At 41.3% G+C, this 22,446-nt stretch overlaps 1 long non-coding RNA gene across 1 annotated transcript; it reads left to right on the top strand.

Moving 5' to 3' along the window:
* The first annotated feature begins 7,878 nt into the window (after positions 1-7,878).
* Positions 7,879-21,938, top strand: LOC139080414 (uncharacterized). Its single transcript, XR_011534896.1, has 3 exons — positions 7,879-7,979; positions 9,953-10,003; positions 21,729-21,938. It is a non-coding gene; the product is annotated as an uncharacterized lncRNA (long non-coding RNA).
* The last annotated feature ends 508 nt before the right edge of the window (positions 21,939-22,446 follow it).

Below are 22,446 nucleotides of genomic sequence, written 5' to 3'. Positions count from 1 at the left end.
TGATTATCCTGTACTCTTGTGTAACCAGGCTTTGGTTGGTACTTTCAAGTCCATCAGACATGTTTTAATGATTTCAAACTACAAAGGGAAGAGATCCCTTTTCCTTCAAAGGGTCTCCCTGTTTCTATGGGGTAAATTGGTAGATGGGCAGAGGAATACTGTCTGCCTCCACCCAGCAGGACTCTTCGTCCAAATCCCAATGAATTGGGGGTGTGGCTGCTAAGAACCCTCCCCCGCCCAGAGTTGGTACCCACAGTTCTTCTTGTACCTACATGATTTCATGCAAGCTTCATGATGATTTTGCAAGATAGTCATTTTTATCCCTACTTTTACTTACAAACACAGGTGCTTAGGAAGGTGAAATACCTTACATGAATTTACACACTAAGTGGCAGAGACGGGATTCAAACTCAGGTCTACCCTTGAATCCAGACCTCTTCCACCCGACTATGTTGGCTCCCCCCGAATTTCAATATTCATGCTTTGATTATATAGTTGTGTCAGGAAGTTGTGTCATCCTTTCCAAATTGTTTTTCAAGATAATCAAAGCTTAGCCATTTAAGCACCAACAATTTGGAAACCATTGTAGATATAAATACTTCCAGAATGTGTTGTATATTTTTCTAGCTTCTTAGAGCACATTGAACAAATTTCGAATTTTGCTTGATGATTCGCATCATCTTTATGAACCTCAATTATTATGTAATGCCATAATATAGGGAGTTTAAGTGTCTTGCCCCAGGCTAGACAGCTGTTAAGTGGGGAAGCCATTCAAATGCAGGCAGTCTGGCTCCAGAGCCCATGTTCTTCGTAACTATGCTATGATGCCTCACCAAGGGCTCAAAAGTGTCAGAGTTTGCTGTGGGCTGGATATGACTTGTCCCAATTTGGTTGGTTTCTCTGGTAAAGAGCAAGGAGGTAGGACCTGAAGACATCAAACAATCATAACAGAAGGAGCAATGAGGGTGCACTTTGCTGGCATTTCAAACTAGAGAAATGCCAGGTCATAGTCGAAGTCCAGAAAGAACCAGGTCAGAGTTAGAGATTGTGTTTCATTAAGAAACAAAAAGTGGATATTAAGGAATCGATGAATAAGAGCTTGAGATAAAAGTCATATGTTAGAATTTCTTTGGGGGACCAATAAATAGCACCTCTCTGTCCTGCTCAAAGTTCTCAAAAAACTGAGAGACCCAGAGGAGCAGATGAGGTCACAATATTCCTTTATTTTTCTTGAAGACTGAGTTAGAAGCCATAGCTCATTGTGAAAACCAAATGGACCTGCAAAGTAATTCCGAGATTCAACACACTTATCCCCAAGTTGTGTAGGCATGGACCAGCTAAGACTGAGCATCTGGAGGAACAGAGAGTCCTGGTGCCTGCAGTTAAGTTCACTCCCAAGGGAGAAAAGGGTAGAGCTGAGCCAAGAATGCCCAGTGTAGTCTCTCCACCTTCTCTCGGACAAAGTGAGTAAGAGGTAGAGAGAAGCCAGAAATTACATTAATGGAAGTCCTTTCACGTGGAAAGAAACATCAGAAGTCCCACTAACATTATCGTGAATAGATTTTAAATGTGCATCCAGCAACTTTTCAGCCATAGCATGTTCGACTAGAATTGATAACACTTGTCTGCCCTATCTTGAGAGTAGAGGTCAGGAAATGCTAATGGAAGAGAAAGGAATTAAACTAGGATTTCAAAGATAGGTTGGATTTAAATAAGTAGAGAGGGCAAGAATGTTATTCCAGGCAGGAGGAAAGGATTTGAGCCAAGAAATATTCATTCCATATTTCGGGGACAAATATGTGAGTTGACTAATTTGAAGGGGTTTTGGAAAGATAAGTTTGTGCAAACCTTCCTGCCGAAGAAGTTGCAGCTCTCCAGAGGTCCCATGTGGAATTGGTCCTATAACCCAGTTTTCTATCAAAAAACCCGACAGCTAGATAAATGTCCTGCACCTCTATGCTAGTCATTTGCTTGTTTGCTATCGCATCTGTTTTCTGCCCTTCCCTTGCTCTGCTCTATATTACAGGGAACTGCATTTTCCAGGATTCCTCAGCCGACTTTTGGCTGGGTTTGGCTAATAGGAAGCACTGGAATGAGATTGGAGGGTAAGAAGTAGGGAGAAGCCAGCATATTTTTTGCTCACTCTCTCTCCTCCAGGTGACACCTCCAGCAGTAACTGTATCTCTTCTGGGCTCCTACTTCTGATAGACTCTAGTGTGAATTCTAGACTCTGCTCACACTGCCTCCTTCAAGCTAATCTCTTGACTGCCTCACTCTCTTCTGGATCCTCAGACCCTCCAACACTTGTGTAACCACTTTTCTGTATTAAATTTCCTCTGTTTGAAACATCTAGAATAGTTTTCACTTTCTTGGCTGAACCCTGACTGATCCAGCACTCATGATTCCACTCAAATTCAACACGATTTATGATGTTGTGACATATTACTCAAGCTCTGCTTCCCGATGCAGAGCTGCCAAGTGGGATTCCAGCGTGGGGAAGAGCATGTGAAGATTTGCTGCTTGCAATGATTACTTTGCTAACATGTGGAGAAGGACAGTGGATGCTGAGACTAAGGAAGGAGGCCTTGTTTGGGGACAATGACAATAGTCCAGGAGAGAGATGACGAAGCTCGAAGCCAGGTAGATGATGTAGTGCCAATGTGGGCGTGGAGAGGCAAGGACATGAGGGATGCTAAAGAGCTAGAAGAGGCAGGACCAGGTCCCTGACTGCATGTGGGTGTGTTAGGAAAATGCAGGAGACCGGAATGATTCCCAGGTTTCTCCCGGGTGACTGGGAGACAAATGGCTTAAGTCATCAGCGTAGGTGACGCTGAAGCCATGGGTGTAGGTGAAGTCTTCTGGAAGTGTGAAGAGACGAGGGCTAAAGGCAGAACACCAGGAGCATTAACATGTAAGGGAAGGCAGAGGACGGGGTCGGAGCAGCCAAAGAGCTCAGAGGAGAACCAGGAAAGAGTGACACAGAAACCACAGGAGAGCAGGTTTCAAGAAGGGAACAGTCAGTGCTGCCCAACGCTGCACAGTGACCCAGTGGGACCAGTCAACAGAATTGACAATTAGGAGGATGAGTACAGGCATTGGGAAGTGGCAGGTGTGGAGGCTGGAATTTGAGTAAGTTTATGCCTGATGACTCAACACAGACACACAGACACACACGTGCGTGCACACACACCCATGAGAAATCACTTCTCAGAGTTTTATTTTTAGGCAAGAAAGGTGGTATCTATTATATATCATCTGACTGTCTAAAGGAAAAGAATGAGCCAACCTAGAGTTGCCTTTTCATTTCCTGCTCTCTGTTCCTGTCTCCTACCCTCCACTCGTATAACACAGGGGGCCCCCCAAGAGACCAGGAGAGCCTCCAGGGGCCAGGCCTCTGGTCCCAGGCTGCAGAGAATCCCTGTAAGTTTTAATGGATGAAGCTAAAGCTGTTTGGCTAGAAATCATTGTCTCCTTTTCTGATGAAGGATGCTCTGGCAAGTTCAGCGGGCTATATCCCTGTCCCTAAGGGTTCCAAGAGTTGTTTTGACTTTAATTTTTGACCTACTACAACAGCACTGCTGGACCAGGGCCATCCAGGTGACAGCACTTCCTGGCATCGCCTGAGAAGATGCTGCTGCTGTCCAGACAGACACACAGGAGGTTCATTGATGTCACTGCTGACATGGTTTTCAGTGTCACTTGACAAGACCGTAGGCTCATGTTGTCCTGGGTGTGGTGAGGTGTGGTGGGCATGAGGAGTTTGTAAGGGGCTAGTAAAGGGGCAAACAGTGAGTAAAGTCTCCTGGCTTCAAGTCAATGCAACTATCTGAAAGGACATTGTTTTGAGCCCCTCTTCCTGCTACATTGCCCCTTGGTCCACCGAGCAGAGGGACCAAGAGATAGAGCAGAGTCCATCTGATGGAATGGGGGGTTCACTCTGGGGTCATACTAGGATCTCTGGCCTTTGGCAGGTCTAAGGGGTTGTATCCCCAGGAAGCCCCCAGAGGGCCTGTCGTAGATTCCTCCTGCAGCAGTGGTCAGGGTTCTTGCCTGAGTACACACTGGGCTCGCCTAGGGAACTCTGACAGCACCAAGTCCTGCCCCTCAAGCCCTGCACCACTCCCCTCTGCCCTTGAGTTGTGATTCTGTTGGTCTGGGACAGGCCTGGACATCAGAGTTTTCAAAAAGCTTCCCTAGTGACTCTAATGTGCAGCCAAGGTGAATTGTTGAATTCTAGATGATTCCTTTGGACTCTCAGAGACCAGGAACCTTTAGCACTTGGCTTTGTGACACAGCCTTGTGTGGGTTTGTTTAATTGGCTCCTCTTTGCCTGACAACTGATTGCGATCAGCTGCTCTGATAGATGTTTAGAGGAGGGTGGAGGGGGCTTGTGGGGTGGGGGGGGGGCATTTTATTGTCAGAATGGAGGTGGAGTGGGCTGCTGCAGCAGCAGTTAGCCAGCTGCCTGAGGATTTAAGGGAGACGCAGTGAGCACTGAGGGCAGTGTCAGTGAGGGGCCTTGGAGACCAAGGTCCAAGACCTCATAGTTTTTCCCCGTGGGGCCATAAAGGTGGCCTCCACAGAGTGTAGCACTTATCAGACTGTGCCTCCACCTCAGAGATTCCCAGTGTCCAAGAGGAGAAAGCTGACCTTGATGAGGCAGTCAGGTGACCATTCCCTTCCGCCTGCCCCTTAGGCACAGCCACCACTTGGCTGGGGGCCTCCGCTGCTGGGGGTGCTATAGGGAGATGTCAGAGGGTAGCCAGGATAGCGAAGGAAGGGTACAAAAGGAATAGTTCATGAACTTGAACCTCGACTGTAAGAGCTGGTCAGGACCTGACAGATCATCCAGCCCAGTTCCTCCATCTGTCAAACCCTGGCGTCATTGGTAATTCCCTGGAAAATCACCAGCAGGTAAATGAAGGAGGGAAGAAAAGAACAAAGACTTCCAGGCTCCGGGGATGGGCAAACTCTGCCAGGAGGTAAGTTCAGTATAAAATCAGGTTATGACAGTAGTTCTTTCTTTAGCACTTAAAAAAAGGTTTTATCCGATTACTGTCTAAAAGAAACAAAGGCAAGTCCTGGAGGAGCTATTTCCTTGCCCCATAAGGCCAGCTAGTCCCTCATTCATGCTTTGGAGGCATATAGAATCATTCACTCGCTGAATAGTTCTTGAGTACCTGCCATGGTTGAGGCACTGCTGTAGATGCTGGAAAAGAGTGGTGAACACAGCAGCAAGGATCCTGGCAGCCGGGAGCATAGCATCTACAGGGCAAGACAGATGGCGAACAAACACTTATCCAACAGTGCTCAGTGGTATGGAGACCACAGAGCCAGGAGGCAGCTGGAGAAGGCTGGTGTGTAGCAGTGGGGTTGCTATTTTAAACAGAGTGATGGGGAAGGGGTTTACTAGCAGAGGGATTCTGAGCAGAGACCTGGAGGATGCAAGGGAACAAAGTACATGAACAGCTGGGGGAGGGGTAGCAGGCAGAGGGAACAGCATGTGCAAAGGCCCTGAGTGGGAGTGTTCTGAGTCTGTTGGACATAGCAAGGAGGCCAGTGGCTGGAGAGAGTGATGAAGGGGACAGTGGTGGGTGGGGAGGCCAGCGAGGGAGTGGAAATCCTGAGCTCATCGGGCCTGGTGTAGTAAAGAATTAACTTTACCCAAAGAGAGGTCTAGCCTTTGCTCTTGACTCCTGGAAGGTGGTCTGTAAGGCCTTGGGTTGAATATCTTTCTACCTGGGGTCTTGGGTCTCACTGGATAGTCCAACAATATGATTTAGGATGGGGGCTTTGGGTTGCATGATATCAGCTTGATCTCTGGAGGGGCTGAAGACTAAAGGTCAGCCATGCGAGCAGTCAATCACGTCTATGTGATTGAGCCCCAATCACAGCTCTAGACCCCAAGTCTCGGGTGAGCTTCTCTGGGTGACAATACTCTATGCATATTGTCACACATCATTGCTGGGAGAAGTTAGCACTGTATACGGCTCCACTGGGAGAGGACAAGTGGAAGCTCTGTGTGTTGAACTCTCCAGGCCTCTGCCCCACACCCCTCTTCTCTTGGCTGATGTAATCGGTAGCCTCCTGCTGTAAGAAACTGTAACCATGAGGGTAACAGCCGTCAGTGAGTTCTGTGAGTTCTAATGAATTATTGAGCCTGAGGGTGTTCTTGCGTGTCAGAAGTAAGGGTAGCCTTGGGTCTGCTCCCGAACTTGACAGGCCTGTAGGATGTTTTATGGACTTTGGCACCTGCTCCATATGAGGTGGGGTCCATTGAAGGCTTTTGAGCAGAGGAGTGACATGATCTGATTTACGTTTTCATGATATTGCACAAGCTGCTGTGCTGAAAGTAGGCTGAAGGGGAGGTGATGGTAGAGATGATGAGAACGTTTAGCTGGATATAAAATACAGTCCAAGGGAATGATGGTGGTGCTTTGGACCAGAGTGGCAAGAATTATATTTGAGTATATTTGGAAGGTAGAGCTAATAGGATTTGCTGATAGAAAGGGCATGAGAGAGAAAGAGAAGCTGAGGATGACTCCAGGTTTTGGGCATAAGCAGTTGGAAGAGAGCAGGCAGCATTTGTACAGTAGGAGGCAGACAGACAGGGAGTGGGACAAATGTAATATCAATTGGATATTTCTATGAACTTCCTACTTAAGCCGTTGTTCAATGACTGCAGAGCTGACAGACACCATAGGCACTGCCTTACCCTCAGGAAAGTGGGGGGAAATATATATATATACATGCCTACATCCATGACTGCATACATGCATATATATGCGTGTGTGTCTATCTAGAAGATGTTTCCTCTAGTTGAAAAGTCAGAGTTGTGACTTCATCCTAGTGGTAGTTATTTATCCTCACAGGTGACAAGAAGTGGACATGAAATCCTAGAAAAGTGGTCAGAAAAGGGACCAGGGGCTAGCTTTTCCAACACCTGTCTGGCCTCAGATGTGAATGGAGCCCCTGCACGCCTCCTGATGTAGCAAGTGAGGAACTTCTCTGTGTGGTGCACACTCCACGTGTGGGAAGGGAGCTGTGGCTGTGGGTACAAAACAGCAGGAGAAGTAAAGTCCTGTTTACGTTGTGGATAGAGATACATGACACAGAGGAAAAAAACAAACCAAAAGCAACTTTCCCAATTGCCAAATGATATATAGGTAATAGTCTATCCTGATAATAAAAACCATTACAAATATGTATTACATGAAGATATCTAAGTCCAAAATGATATCCTTTCTTATAAGGTCTCATTAGAACAAAATAAGAGTTGGGTGGTTTCTCTCTGTCTCTCTGTGGCAGGGGTTCAGTTGGCGGTGTGGCTGTCCCCCACACTCGCTCAGTGTGCAGCTGTGGACAGGAGGGAGACTGAAGGCGTGATCAGAGGTGTGCAAAGTCAGCGCAGTGCATTTGGTATGAGGTCGGAAGGAGCACGTGATATGTGGCATGACCACAGGTGAGCTTGGATCCAGGGGAAGGGCATAGCTGGAGAAAAGTGGGGAAGGACGGGGAGGATGGGAAGCCTTGAATGTAACTGCCAGGGGACTCTCAAAGTTAAGAAAAGTAGAAATACAAAGAAAAGGTCGAGGGTTTGAAAAGATGGCAGGGGGAGCTGCACGTTGTTGTGCCGGCAAATGATGTGATGACGTTGGTATTAGAGAAAGACTAGTCAAGTTTCTATTTCCACCATCTAAAATATGCAAAGGTTGAGAAACCCATGTAGTATTTGCTCATCATCTCATAAGGGAGAAGACTGAATTTGTTAAATGCACGTGGCTTTTCTTGTTAGTGGCAAGAACTCGAGTGCACTGTGCACTCTGTGAGGTCATAAAGCGAAGAAAGTGCAATTACACAATGAAAAGGGGCAAGCACACTGCATAAAGATGTAGATGAGCTAAAGCTACATGGAAGAGATGGGACAGCATGCCATGGGGGGAGCAGCCCAGCAGGGGAGCCAGGCAGCTGTCTCCTGAGTAAGAGATAAGGAGGGATATCCTCTCCTCTCCCCTTCTTCCCCTCCTCTGCCTTCCCCTCCCTTCCTGGCCCCTCTTCTTTTCTTTTCTCCTCCCTTCTCTTCCCTCCCTCACTCCCTTATTCCTTCACTTTCTTCCTTCTTTCCTTCCATCCAAATAAGTGGGGACTACTCTTTTTCAGGATTTTGAGAACAGAAAATTTTTTTGGTCGGGACTCTCTCTCTCTCAGAATGTGACAAAATGAAAACTCAATCAGAGGTACAAGGAGAATGCTAATAGACTAGTATCTTAGCCTGGGTTTTCCAGGAAGCAGATATGGCGACGCAGTCAAGGCTCAAGTGCGAGTACTCTATTTACCGGAGAGTATGAACCAGGAGCAGAAGGGAAGGACAGGGATGTGAAGCAAGGAAGGAAGGAGAGCCAGTAACAAAAATACGTTACGGAGCTGGGCATAGCTGCTTTGCCTGATCCTGTAGGGCTGCCTGAGATGTGTCTTGAAACCTTCAGCCTAGGAAAAGAAAGGGAGGATGCATTTATTCACTAGCTGCATTCCCCTCATGGTCAAAGGTTTGCCCCACAGGGCATTAATTGTCATTTCCCCAACTCCCAGTTACAAACGTCAAGCTGGTTCCCACATGTCACCCACGATGCTGGCAGTGGGGACCTTAGCCTGGGTGCCATCAGGTAGTACCTGCTGGTCAGATTCTACACAGAACTAGTCTCAACTAGTTTGCAGTGATTGCAAAAAGAAACAGGTGGGGCTGAGAGGATGTGGAGTGGTGCTGAAGGGGCACCTTGACCAATGCGAGGTGTCTGATACAAGTAAGGACTTCAGGAAACCTCTCTTCTTGGAAACACTACACTGATGGAAAGCTAGTCTGTGGCTTCCCTCCCAGTCTATTGGTAACACCTGTGGTCTACTAGAAAGTAATGCCTGTGACAGACACAGATAGCTTTTGTCTGTCATGAGCCGTTCATGGCAAAAGACTTTACTTGACACGATTGGAGGTCTTTGTGGTTCTTCCTCTGTGAGAGGGCCAGAGTGTGGCTGACATTTGGCTTTAGTGAAGGAAAAACAGTTGTTCAATCACCTTGAAAGCTGGCAAAGAATCGCAATGAGCCAAAGGACTTCAGTGAAGCATGAACTGGCATAATTTGGGAATGGCAGTTTCCTATTTCTCTCTTTTAAACTCATGAGGAAAGACCTGGCTCTAAGTAAGAAATTTCCCTGTTGAATCACTTTAGAAAAATGGACCTAGAGAAACAAGAGGTAAACAAACCATTCCCAATATTTTTTACTTGTTCCCCTCCAACTGAATCACACAATTCAAAGTAGGTTAAAATAAACATCTGAAGTCAGACAGGGAGATGTCAGACAAGGGCAGAATGAGCTAGTGCCTTGTGGCTCATATTTGGAAACCATCTGATCCCGCTAATTCCTCCTTCATTTCCACCTATACCTCAGCGTTCTTGAGACAATGGGCAGGAGCAGGTGCCTTATTCCTAAACAACTTGGAGGGTCTGCCCCAGAGGCTGTGGTGAAGCTTTCTGTATCCCTGAGGTGGCTCTGTCCTCACACTTTGCAGCAGGACAGTTACTGAGCTGTTCTCGGGATGATTTTTAGGCTGTGTGTATCTACACCCAGAAGGCTGACATCTCGTAAGTGCATATGGTTTTTGTTCAAATGAATACACAGTTGACATATGCTTGGCTAGAAGTTGTAATGATAAATTTAACTCTACTGCTTGAACTGTACTTTTTATTTGGGTCAAGCTTACTAAATGTGTATTGGAATTTTGTGCTACAAGAACCTGCAGCTTGGTTCCCAAATCAGCCATGTTCATTGACATATGTAGGTAAATCTACGTGTCTGTACAGGCTCATGTGCTACAAAGTGATTAAGGAGTTTTCTTTCATTATGTTGTTTACCCCCAAGTCTGATAACAATATCCCATTTTTTTCCGTTTCTGCAGCTACTTTCTTGACTGGAAAACATGGGATGCCTCAGAATGCTCCATATCTTTGTAAGATGCTTATTTTGCCTGCAAAAGAAAGTCATGTGTCTGGAATAATAACATGAAATGATATGAGCAGTGGAGATTCAAGAAATTACTCTTCAAAAAAAGTCTATAGACATGGTCTCAGGAAAGCTAAATGCCAAGCATTAGCATGAAGAGGCTTCAGGAAAGGTGTCAATTTTTAACTTTTGTAATAAGCTATTATTTTTAAACCATATGATACTTATACATATAGAAAACTTCAGAGCTGTGGAATCTAACAGAAAATTTACAGCAACAAAAAGAGTGTTTAATGAAGAAAAGGCAGCTGAATTTTAGTAAGAAAGCTTCATGCTGTTTTCACTCATCTGCCTAACATCCTCCATTTCCCAGCATGGTGGCAGCCATGGGACAGAGGCTATTGTTCCTGATGTGGCTTGCTGGTGTAGGAGCCTAATGAAAACCTTGTTCTTAAAATACTTTGGTTGTATGTTTTGATCTGTCTGGTAGTTCTCTGATGGACTGGCACAGAGGTTGACCTTTGTTTTGTTGACCTTGGGCTGGAGTGGTTTTCAGGACAGCAGCAGAATTTGTTGAAAAATTCAACTCCAGCTATATGCAATAAGATGAACGAATGTCAAAAAGAATATTTAGTGAAAAAAAAAGGTTTAAAAGATATACTACTTGTAACCACCTGGGGTAAGGGATGGTGGGTGGGGCAAGCATCAGACAGAAAACAAAAGATAGAAAAGAGGAGGCTGAGAAGGCGGTTTATTTGAGGAATAAGGGCTTGGAAGGGCTCTCATGTATAACTGGAGAAGTTGGAGTGAAATGTGTATACAAAGGATTGAATGCACGCTCAGAAAAGACCTGAGAGGATGCTATGTTTGCCTGTGCTGGATCTGTGGGCTTCACGCAAGCAAGAGGTGAAGGCTAATTGTAGGTGGCCTAGCTTAGTGTTGAAGGAATGATCCAGTTAAGAGCCAGGCTGCAAGACCAGGGAAACTGGATTTTTTTTTTTGGCTCCAAGTATTAAAGAAAATCTCTGTCATGTCACTCATTGACTGCTAAGATAATGGAACAGAGACTTCAGTGACAACACGTGACAAGGAATACAATCTTTACAAAAATAGTTTGGAAAAGTCACTAAACAAGTGGATGCATGTAGCCATTGGCAATCAACAACAGCAAATCCTGGGGAGACAGAAAATCTGATTTCCAGAGTCACCACATTATACTATTCAAAATATCCAGTTTTCAAAAAAGAAGATTACAAGGCATGTAAAGAAACAGGAAAGTATGGCCCATTCACAGGAAAAAAAATTGACAAACTTTCACTAGAGGAAGCCCAAGTATTGGAATTACTAGACAAAGAGTTTAACTAAACTGTCTTAAATATGATCAAAGACCTAAAGAAAAGCAGAAGAATGATGTATGAACAAATAGAAAATATCAATAAAGAGATGGAAATTATAAAACAGAACCAAATAGAAATCCTGGAGCTGAAAGTGCAATAGCTGAAATGAAAAATTCAATAGAGGGGTTCAGCAGGAGATTTGAATAGGCAGAATAAATAATTAGAAAATTTGAAGATAAGATCATTTGAATTATCCAGTCAGAAGAGAAAGAAAAAAGCATGAAGAAAAATGAAGAGGCCAAGCAATCTCTGGAACACCATCAAGTGTACCAACATAACACATTATGGTAGTCCCAGAAGGAGAAGAGGGAGAGAAAGGGGCAAGAAGGATGTTTGAAGAAATAATGGCAAACAACTTCACACATTTGATGAAAGAAATGAACCTGCAATCCAAGAAGTTCATTGAAGTCCAAGGAAGATCAACTCAAAGAGATCCACACCAAGATAGTTATAATCAAACTGTCAATCCCGAAGGCAGAGAGAATCTTGAAAACAGCAAGACAGAATCAGTTCATCACATACAAGGGATTCTCCATAAGATTAACACCCAATTTCTCATCAGAAACCACAAGGCCAGAAGGCAGTGGGATGACATATTTAAAATGCTGAAAAGAAAAAAAGTCAACTAAGAATTCTACATCCAGCAAAACTATCCATAAAAAAACTGAGAGACAATTGAAGACATTCCCCGAGAATCCTGAGAAATTTTGTTGCTACCAGACCTGCCCTATAAGAAATGCCATAGAGAGTTCTTCAGGCTGAAATAAAAGGACACTAGACAGTGACTTGAAGCCATGTGGATAAACGAAGAACTCTGGTAGGTAAATATAAAGGATAGTAGTATTGCAGTTTTGATTTGTAACTCCTCTATTTATTTCCTATATTATTTAAAAGAGAAATGCATAAAATAGCACCTATAAATTGATGGCAATGGATACACAATATACAAATACATAAATTGTAACAATAACAACATTAAAAGAGCAGCAGGGCTGTATAGGAGCAGAATTTTCATATGCTATTGAAGCTAAGTTGGTATTAATTCAAACTAGATTGTTATAAATTTAGAATGCTAAGTGTAGTAGAAACTAAGAAAATAACTAAAAAATATTTAGAAAAGGGAATGATGGAATCAAAAAGATGCATTAGAAAAAAAACCAATCAAATACAAAAGAAGGCAGTATTGGAAGAATTAATGAACAAAAGTAAATAAGACACATAGAAAACAGAAAAAGAGAAAAAGTCCTTTCTTATCAGTAATCACTTTAAATATAAATGGATTAAACTCACCAATTAAAAGACAGACTGGCAGAATGGCTAAGAATGATCTAATTATATGTTGTCTACAAGAGACTCACTTTAGATCCAAAATCACAGACAAGTTGAAAGTGGAAGACTGGAAAAAGATATTCCATGCAAATAGGAAGCAAAAGAGAGCAGGGGTAGCTATACTAATATCAAACAAAAGAGATATTAAGTAAAATCTGTTTTGAGAGACAAAAAGGCCATTATTTATTACTAAAAGTTTCAATTCATCAAGAAGATATAGCAATTATAAACATAAAAGCACAAAACAACAGAGCCCCCAAATATACAAAGCAAACCTTGACAGAACTGATGGGAGAAACAGAAGTTCTACAGTAATAGGTGGAAACTTCAATACTTCACGTTCAATAATGGATATAATATCCAGACAGAAAATCAATAAGTAAATAGAAGATTTGGTAAACATCAACTAGACCTATCAGCATATACAGAACACTCTACCCAACAACAGCAAAATACACATTCTTCTCAAGTACACACGCAACGTTCTCCACGATATACCATATGTCTACCCTGGAGAATGTTGAAAAAAATTGAAACCTTACAAAGTATCTTCTCTGACCACAATGGAATGAAGCTAGAAATCGATAACAGAAGGAAAGCTGAAAAATTCACAAGTATGTGGAAATTCAACAACGTACTCTTAAGGAACCAAAGAGTCAAATGAGAAATCACAAGGGAAGTCAGAAAATACTTTGAGATGAATGAAAATGATAGCACAACATACCAAAATTTATAAGATGCTGCAAAAGCAGTGCATAGTGGGAAACTTATAGCTATAAACATCTAAATTATGAAAGAAAAAAAGATCTTAAATCAGTCACATAACTGCCCCTCAAAAAACTAGAAAAAGAAGAACAAACTAGATCCAAAGCTAGCGAAAGAAATGAAACAATAAAGATTAGAGAAAAACAAAGTAGAGAATAGAAAAACAACAGAATCAATAGACCCAAAAGTTGGTTCTTTGAAAAGATTAATTAAACTGACAAACTTTTAGTTAGTCTAAGAAAAAGAGGGAAGAGGCAAATAACTAAAATCAGAAATGAAAGAGGAACATTTTTATTGGCCTTACAGAAATAATAAAGGGATATAAGAGAATACTGTGAACAACTGTATGCCAACAGATAGGATAATCCAGATGAAATAGACAAATTCCTAGAAACACAAAAATTACCGAAACTAACTCAAGAAAAAAGAGAAAATCTGAACTGAGCTATAAGAAGTAAAGGGATTGAATCAGTAATCATAAGGCTCCCTAAAAAGAAACTTCCAGGGCCAGATGGCTTCACTGATGAAGTCTACCAGGCATTTAAAGAAGAATTAGCACCAATACTTCTCAAACTCTTCCAAAAGAATTGAAGAGGATGAGATATTCCTAACTCATTCTCTGCAGCCAGCATTACATTGATACCAAACCCAGACAAAGACGTCACAAGAAAAGAAAACTACAGACCAATGTCCCTTATGAATATAGATGCAAAAATGCTCAACGAAATACCAGCAAACCAAATTCAGACGCATATTAAAAAGGATTATTTACCATGGCCAACTGGAATTTATCCTAGGAATGTAAGGTCACTTCAACACAGGAAAATCAATCAATGTAATACACCACATTAATGGAATGAAGGAAAAAAAACACATGATCATCACAATCAATGCAAAAATCACTTGACAAAATCCAAGATCCTTCCATGATAAAAACACTCAGAAACCTAGATATAGACGGGAACTTCCTTAACATGATAAAGAGAATTTATGAAAAACCTACAGTGAAAGACTGAAAGCTTTCTTTCTAAAGTTGTAAATAGGAGAAGGATGCCTACTCCACCTCTGTGTTTGATATTGCACTGGAAGTTCTGGCCAGAAAAATTAGGCAAGAATAAGAAAAGCGTCCAAATCAGAAGAGGAGAAGTAAAACTATCTTTATTTGCAGATAAACATATAGAAAATCCTATATATAGAAAATCCCAAAACAACTACTGGAGCTTATAAATAAATTCAGCAAAGTCACATGGTACAAAATTAACACACAAAAATGAGATGTATTTCTATACACCAGCAATGAACACTCCCAAAAGGAAATTAAGAAAATTCCATTACAATAGTATCCAAAAGGATAAAATGCTTAGGAATCTAAGGAGGAGAAAGATTTGTACACTAGAAAAGTATAAAACATTGCTAAAAAAAATTAAAGAAAACCTAAATAAATGCAAAGGCATTTTCTATTCATGGGTTGGAAGACTTAATATTGTTAAGATGGCAATACTACCCAAAGCCATCTGGGGAGTCAGTGGAATCCCCATCAAAATTCCAAAGGCCTTCTTTTATTTTCAGAAATGGAAAAACCAATTCTCTAATTCATACGGAATTGTAAGGGACACTGAACAGCCAAGACAATCTTGAAACAGAAGAACAAATTTGGAAGACTCACATTTCCCTATTTCAAGTCCTATTACAAAGCTATAGTAGCCAAACAGTGTGGTACTGGCATAAGGATAGACGTATAGACCAATGAAATAGAGTTGAGAGTCCAGAAATGAACCCACAGATATACGGCCCATTGATTTTCAAGAAGGGTGCCCAGACCATTCAATGGGGAAAGAATAATCTCTTCTACAAGCGTTACAGGGACAACTGGATATCCACATATAAAAGAATTAATTTGGACCCCTAACTCACATCATATGTAAAAATTAACTCAAAATAGATTAATGACCAAAATATAAAAGTCAAAACTATAAAACTCTTAGAAGAAGACATAGAGGTAAATCTTCCTGACTTTATTTGGTAATGGATTCTTAGATATGACACCACAAGCACAAGCACCAAAAATAAAAATAGATAAATTGGACTTCACCAAAATTAAAAACTTTTTTGCATCAAAGGATGTTATCAAGAAAGTGAAAAGACAACTCACAAAATGGGAGAAAATATTTGCCAATCATACGCCAGAAAAGGGACTTGTATCCAAAATACATAAAGAACTCTTAGAACTCAACTGCAAAAAAGACAAAAACAACGAATTTAAAAAATGGGTGGAGGACTTGAATAGTATTTTCCCAATTAAAATATGCAAATAGCCAGCAAACATGTGAAAAGACGTTCAACATCATTAGTTGTTAGGGAAATGCAAATCAAACTCACAATGAGATACCACCTCACCCCCACTAGGATGTCCATAATTTAAAAAATGAAAAATAACAAATGTTCTTGAGGATGTGGTGAAATTGGAATCCTCATACATTGCTGGTGGGAATGTAAAATGGTCCAGTTGCTATGGAAAACAATTTGGCGATTCCTCAAAAACCTAAATGGAATTGTCCATATGGCCCAGCAATTCCACTCCTAGGTACCCAAAGTACTTAAAAGTGGAGACTCAAATACTTGCACGTGTGCCTTCATAGCTGCAATATTCACAATAGCCAAAGGTGGAAACAATCAAATGCCCACCAATGAATGAATGAACAAATTGTGGTATATACATACAATGGAATATAATTCAGCCATAAAAAGAAAATACTACTACATGCTACAACATGGATGAACCTCAAAACCATTATCCCATGAGAAAGAGGCCAGACATAAAAAGTCACATGTTTTATGTTTCCATTTATATGAAATATGTAGAATAGTAAATCCATAGAAACAGAAGGCAGCTTGGCGGTAGCCAGGGACCACAGAGAGAGATGAACTTAGTGAGTGTGGACTCTGGGATGATGAAAAAATTTTGGAACCAATAGAGGTGGTGCTTGTACAATATTGTGAATGAACTTAATGCCACTGAATTATTCATCTTAAAATAGTTGATTTTATGCTATTTGAATTTTACCTCAAGAAAAAAAAGAATATTAGCACACTTACCTAAGTTGAAAAACAGGCAAAAATAGTTTGTGAAGTCAGAAGTTAGGGTAGTGGTTTCCTGGGGAGAGAATGGACAGGGTAGTGTTTGAGAAGAGGGATGAGGACAGGCTCGGGTATGTTCAGATCAAAGTCATCTCCTGCTGGCACCTTGTCTGTGTCCATTAGGGCTTGTCTGTTGGAGGACTTCAAGTCTGCTTGAGCCTTGACTCATCTTGAACCTGTTGAGAGCAGGGGGTCATGTAATGCCCGCCCAAATGACGTCACACTGTGGTGTGACCAATCCATAGGAGAGATTTATCAATCACATTCTGTACTCAATTGAAAAGTGTCTTTGAGAAGCCAATGTTATTTGGAGGGAACTTCTTTTGTGCCCTGTGTCTTCCCCTCACACATGCACTGAGAGAGACTAATGTGGCTCTCCCTTGCTCTGTAAGCTTGTGGATTCAGCCTCATTATGAATTCAATTACGGTCTTTGGTTATTCTTTGACACTCGTAATGTTCTATTTCTTGATCTGGATGGCGCTTACACAGGTGTGTTCACTTTGTGATACTTCATTGAGCTGTATGAACTTAGGAATTGTGCACTTTTCTGTGTATCGGTTAGCCTTCCATATATAAGTTTATTCAAAAAAACCCAGAAACTGTAAAACACAAACAGACTTCAGATCTCCTGAAAACCTGGGCAACCAGACTCCTAACCTATTGCTTGTTTCTTTATGCCTCAAGTTGCAAGGTGGTTCTTTGCAAACCACTAAGAAAATAGAAGACAATGGCCCTTTGCCTTTGGTTCATGTCACTGTCTTCCTTGCCCACCCTATTGATTTTTCTTCTCTTTGGTTAATATGGACTGAATTGGTTTTTAGCACAGAGGATTAATTAATTAAATCATTTAACCAATTTTCTTTAAACCTATTTTTGTCCTGGGCATTTAGGTGGGACCAGACATTCAAAGAATGTTAAGAATTGGATGGAATGGTGATAATTTTAGCACTGATGCTTATTTGGAGTGAGGAAGAAAAACATCTTAAGACATCACTTGCTGCAAAATATTTGCCTCATGACAGGCAAGTTATAGTTCCCTTCTGTTTGTCAATCTTGAGAGTTATGCCTTTGATTTAGACAATAAAAACAAGGGTGTTGTCTCTGGAAGTTTAGTTTAACGTAGCATGTGGATCAGGGGATGGAGGAAGGAAAAGAGAAGTTAGAAGAGAAATTAAGTTACCTCTAGCTTTCGTCTCTTAGAGCACTTCACAGAGATTATGACTTTGCTTGAGAAGATGAGATAACAATGCTTATTCTTAGGCAGGTACAGAGCAGAAAGAAGTGTGGGAGGGACAAGTTCTGAGTGGCAGGGTGGCAGAAAGGACAGCAACAAGAGCTGCCCATGAATGATGGATGTGACAAATGTGACTTAAGGATGTAGTCCAGGACAGAGCCACCTTCAGCTCTGAGTGAACCCAGCTCAGGAACTACTGAAAAGTTTGAAGTTTAGCAGGGAAGAAGTCAAAAAAGAGAGGGAGAGGGAGCTGGCAGAACAAAGAAGAAAAGGAAGACAGGGAGAAAAAGTAGACAGAGCACAGCGTTTCTCTCTCTATGCTGCAGGCTTTCCTGAGTTGACAGAGCATTGGGCTGACCTTGCTGTAGTTATTGCAAACTTGGTACATGGAGAGGGTTCAGACTGGGTCTGTTCCAAGCCACAGCAATACCATAAGGGGATAATTCCAATGAGTTCTGATGTTTACAAATTGATGTTTTGCTTTTTTAAATGATTAGAGTCTTGAAAGTTGGAGTTTTTCATTTGGGTGGGATCATTTGAATTATAAATTGATATGGGGAGTAGGTTTACTTTAGTTTTCTGCTGTAAGGAGATGCGAGCATAGCTGTATCAATGCCTACTAGCTGAAGACCTCCAGGAACACATCTGAAGCTGAACAAATGGGGTTTGTTGACTCACTGAAATGAGGAAGAACATACACCATGGAAAACTGTGGCGTGTCTGTAGGAGGATGTTAGAAAGGACATTCTAAGATTTGGTTTGTGTCAGGTGATTTAGGAAAGGATTCAAGGAGATGGGGCTTTGTTCTGAATTGGATGCTGTTAGTAAGTGGAACCAACTATAATTGGGCATCTTAATAAACGTTATCTAGGAGGCAGGAGGAGGAAAGCCATGAGAGAGCTGTGAGTGGTAAAGAACACCAGACACCCATATTAGACAGGATGGAGGGGAGGATTTGGAACTTTGTGGCTTGGACAATGTTCACATTTTGTCTGTGTTCAGACGTGATATGGGGTGGTCCTACTCTTGCCTTCATCCTTCATAGTCACAGAGTGGCCTTGTCTGATGTTGATGTTTTGTGAAATTGCTTATATGCAACAGGACAATGCCAAGACCTAATTGTGAATATCAGTGCAGCTTCTAGCAACACCAAATCCTGGCTGACAGTATGAGGCCAGCTCCTAGATATCAGGGACCACTTTTCTCTTTCTCAACTAGCAGAATATAGCTGTAAATAGAGATTTTAAAATCAGGTGATTTAGGGGCCGGCTCAGTGATGCAGCGGTTAAGTGCGCACATTCTGCTTCGGCGGCCTGGGGTTTGCTGGTTTGCATCCCTGATGCGGACATGGCACCGCTTGGCAAGCCATCCTGTGGTAGGTGTCCCACATTAAAGTAGAGGAAGATGGGCATGTATGTTAGCTCGGGCCAGTCTTCCTCAGCAAAAAGAGGAGGACTGGCAGCAGATGTTAGCTCAGGGCTAATCTTCCTCAAAAAAAAAAAAAACCACACAAACAAACAAAAAACGCACTGGGTTAAAAAAAGAAAAAAAATCAGGTGATTTATTAGTTAGGACTAAGTTTGTCACATTAAACAAACATTCCCAAATAACAATGGCTTAAACAATAAAGATGTTTATCTCTCTTTCATATTTAAAATAGTTCTGGCAGTAGGTCTTGCATAGCTGGAAGGTAACTCCATGATTACCAGGGACCTGGGTTCCTGCTCTCTCAGTGCTCTGTCTTCCTTTGCTTTTGTTTCTTGGATTTATGGTCTAAGATGGCTGCTCGAGTTCCAGCCATCACACTAAAATTCTATTCAGCAGAAAGAAGAACGAAAGAAGATCCACTGGCTCCCTTTTAGGAAACTTTCTGGAAGTACCATTCAACGCAGCTACTCACACTTCATTTGCCAGCTCGTGATTACAGAGCAACGATGTTTGTGAAGTGAAATCATTCAGTTTAGTGGCAATGGGTTCACTGGATAACTGGGGTTTTTTTAATTAAAAGAAAAGTCATAATTGGCTATTGGGGGGCTGTAAGTACGTGGAGTTGGGATAATACGACTGCCATGTTGAGTTCTAGGAAAGGCCATTCTGCTGTGGCTTTTGTTGTATGCAAATACCCGTCTCTCTGGCGAAACAGAAAGCAGCTAATTTTGTTCAAGGATGCCTCCTGTTTGGTTTCTTTTGTAACAATCTCGAGAGTTCAAGTTTCCAGAGGGAACTCTCTTTTCAGTCGTTGGAAGCTTTGTAGCTTGATTGAAAAGAACGCTGTGATTCAGCCGCCACGTTGCTAGGTTGCCTAACAATTTACCTCTAGCAGCAGGGAAGAAATAGTTGTGAGGTTGGAAATATTTAACTTAAAAATGGATAAAAATCATTTTGCAAATTTATTTTTAAGAATAACTAAATTCCTTTGCGTAGAGGAGCTATAAAATTACTGTGTGTTCTTTTGTTTTTTTAAAAGGAGGTAATAAATAAGGTGAATAAAATTGTAAACAAAAAGTTCACCTTGGCACTCTAACTACATGCAGACCTCTGGGCTGGAAATGTGAGAAAATTGTAAAGAATTTGGAAAGGTTCAAAGGCTCAGGTTATTAAAGTTTTAATAATCTTCTCTTCTGTAGGGTCACCCCCTGCTAGTCTTTCAATGTAGTAGAAAAACAAAATATGGACAGAATTCTAGTTAATTAGAGCTGAATCTTCCTTTGAAAACCTATAGAAGTCGCTTGGGATTTGTACAGAGGCCGAGAGATGGGAGCCATGGGTCTGAAAATGTGCAACGTTATTTTCATTTAAGGAATTTGGAGGATTTTTGTTAGAATTTAATAAAATAGCATATATTTTTCTTAAAAAAAAAGCCAACCCTATCGCTTACTGCATATAATTGATTAGAAAACACTATTTTGTAAGAATTGTCTATGAAAATAATCTCACTTAGCAATTCAACTGTTTCTCATTCATCAGAGCACAACAAAATATTTATTGCCCACAGTGATATGCTGATAAAGAAATGACATGTCTTGAGTTGATTACCATTTTAATTAAAGAAACAGCACCGCCTCATACTTGAAATATGGTGGAAATTGAAAAAAATGATTTCTTTTCTGGATAAAATACATTTTATTTTTGCCATAGACTTGTAATGTCAGTGTTGCTATTTTCCTGTTCGAAATTAATTTTCTTTTAAAGGCATCTTAAAAGTATATAGCATACCAATATATAACGCAGCACATATTTTACTAGATGTTGTATAAGACTATACTTAGTGTAGGAAATTTTTATGATAGGCGTGTACATATATATGTATGAGAGTATGCGTATATGAAGTCACTTGTGTATATTTGAAATATGCAGACACAAGGAATACTTTAAACTGTGCTACATCAAGGATGGCGAAAAAATTTTACTCATTAGGATCCAGCCATGAGCATTGAAATATGATTTGCAAAAGATGAAGTTTGGAGTTGTTTTAATAGGCTAAGTGGTTCCAAATGCAAGTTCAGATCGCAGACTCCCAGACTCTTTGCGGGACTAATTGACTTTGCTGTAGAGTTTTGGCAAAGCTCTTATTATTTTTACTACATTTTCCTTTTTAATAATGTAAAACTGAACTAACTTCTAAAATTCAAGTTCCCCTTTATGAGTTTGTTAGCCCTTCCTTCACCAAATTAATGACTGACTCGGCAAGGCAGCCAAGAATGCTTACCGCTCTGGGCATTTGTTAATTGGTTGTTCGTTGGACTATATATGAGGGAAAATTATTGCTCCTATAAACCAAAGAGTGTAAAGGAAAAGTAGTGATATAAATATGGAACTGGAATAGGCAGGGAAAGCTAGTGATGTAAAAGTTCTGTTTTTCTGCTAGATGGTTCCCCGAGGATGACTTCAAATTCTGAAAATAAAATGCAGCAGACCAGATCGTAACGTCAGAATTCATGTTGGCAACTCTTGGAAAAGAAGATTCATTGTTTTGGTTGGTTTGTAAAGCTCTAATGGTAAACTTCTGTTGTTTTCTAAAGAAAAGGTGGGCCCTTAGAGCACATAATAAATAGTAACATCGATTTCACCTTGAAAATTGCTACAAAAGTAGTTTGACCCTCTGGACTGGGAGAGTGATTTGGAAGAAATGAAAATTCCAAGACTCTGGAATTTTTGACACTTCAAGAATGTGAGGTGTACATTCATTCCACTTCTCTAGGCCGGACATTCCTTGGAAACTTCCCCTGGAATATCCTGGGGAAAAACCTCAGACTTTAAGACAGAACCCCTAGCTCATTTTCTCATCGTCTACTTCCGTCCCGGTGCACGCTTCTCTCCTAATTCTTATAAATGCCAATCAGACACTGTTTTAACTCATGTTTTAAGCTAGGGAATGAATCCAGGGGTTTGGCTCATGTTGCAAAGGTTTCCAACAGTATCAGGTAATTCAGTGTTAGCTGGGCTCTGTTCAGAATGGTAACCGAGGCCTGAAAGGCTGCACGACTCATTACCAATTCCCAATTCCCAGGGCCATCCGGTTCCCTGGCAGAAAGGCTTCCGATGAATTTGCGTTGCAAATTGAAAACATGCTGTCAACAGCAACA

Source organism: Equus przewalskii, chromosome 30 (genome assembly GCF_037783145.1).
Source record: "Equus przewalskii isolate Varuska chromosome 30, EquPr2, whole genome shotgun sequence".
Classification (NCBI taxonomy): Eukaryota; Metazoa; Chordata; class Mammalia; order Perissodactyla; family Equidae; genus Equus; species Equus przewalskii.
The sequence above is the reverse complement of the archived record's forward strand: the minus strand, read 5'-3'. Positions and strand labels throughout refer to the sequence as shown.